Raw genomic sequence first — 1,027 nt, 5'->3', positions numbered from 1 at the left:
GCCTGAAATTAATACTAATGAAATGAAATTATTTGGAAAAAATATGTATAAAAATAGAATTAAATGCATAGAAAAAAATCCATCCCTCCATTAAGAAATACACGAATCAGATGGTGCCAGATGTTGATGCTTTCCCGACAAGACCAAAGGAACGTCATTTCTCATCCACAGGAACATTATAAAACGAGTAACTACATTATACATATCCACTTCAATTTTAAACAGAAGCAACATTACCCTGGAGTAAGATTTTTGCTGTTTGTCTTCTTTTTAAACGTTATTAAAAAATGGGATGATGAGGGAAGGAACGAGAAAGAGGCAGGATTATAAGGTGATTATAAGACACTCCAAGCATAATCGTAGTGTGTTTGATAATTATAACATCACTCTATGCGTAATGGATGCTGTGAGAAATATAGAGTGCAAAATGTAAAGTGACTAGGCCTGTGCGGAAATATGAATATTTAGATTAGGAGGAAGTGTAGTAGAAGAGGAAGAGATGGTAGATCAAGAGAGGAGGGAGAGAAAAGAAAGAGAGAAAAAAGGGTAAAGCAAAATTACGTTCGTGTTATGGAAAAGATGCATATTCTCATAAAAATCCATTTAAAAATCCTTGACACGCAGGCTTCTTTGTGTGCGCGTGTGTGAAGTAATACTTAATATTACTTTACATCCATTTTTCTCACTCTGCCTTCCATTCTCTCAGACATTATTTTCAGAACCAGGTTAGGCTACTACACGTGATTTATAGGACCGTCATGTGGCGTCTATAATAGAGAATAATGGCTTTCTAAGGGGATCATCAGTGTAAAGAAAAAGAAAAAAAATTGTGGACCTTGAAATGCCCAGACTGCCGGAGAATAATCATTCTCCATTTCCAAGTCAACAAACAAATATATAATGCCAGGGTTATTATCGCTAAATGTTATGATTATTACTTTTGTTGTAGATGTTCCAAATATCCTGACTTGAAACATCGTATTTAAAATCTGAAATTAGTCAACTGAAGACGCACATAACATAAAAA

General features: G+C 34.5%; 1 protein-coding gene across 1 annotated transcript in view; it reads left to right on the top strand.

Moving 5' to 3' along the window:
• The window catches only part of LOC119581870 (disintegrin and metalloproteinase domain-containing protein 11-like), a gene marked incomplete at its 5' end in the record, with an annotated part of 193,377 nt that overhangs the window by 125,629 nt on the left and 66,721 nt on the right, over nucleotides 1-1,027 (top strand).

The sequence above is a fragment of the Penaeus monodon genome, chromosome 15 (assembly GCF_015228065.2).
Source record: "Penaeus monodon isolate SGIC_2016 chromosome 15, NSTDA_Pmon_1, whole genome shotgun sequence".
NCBI lineage: Eukaryota > Metazoa > Arthropoda > Malacostraca > Decapoda > Penaeidae > Penaeus > Penaeus monodon.
This window is presented reverse-complemented; position numbering and strand designations above follow the sequence as displayed.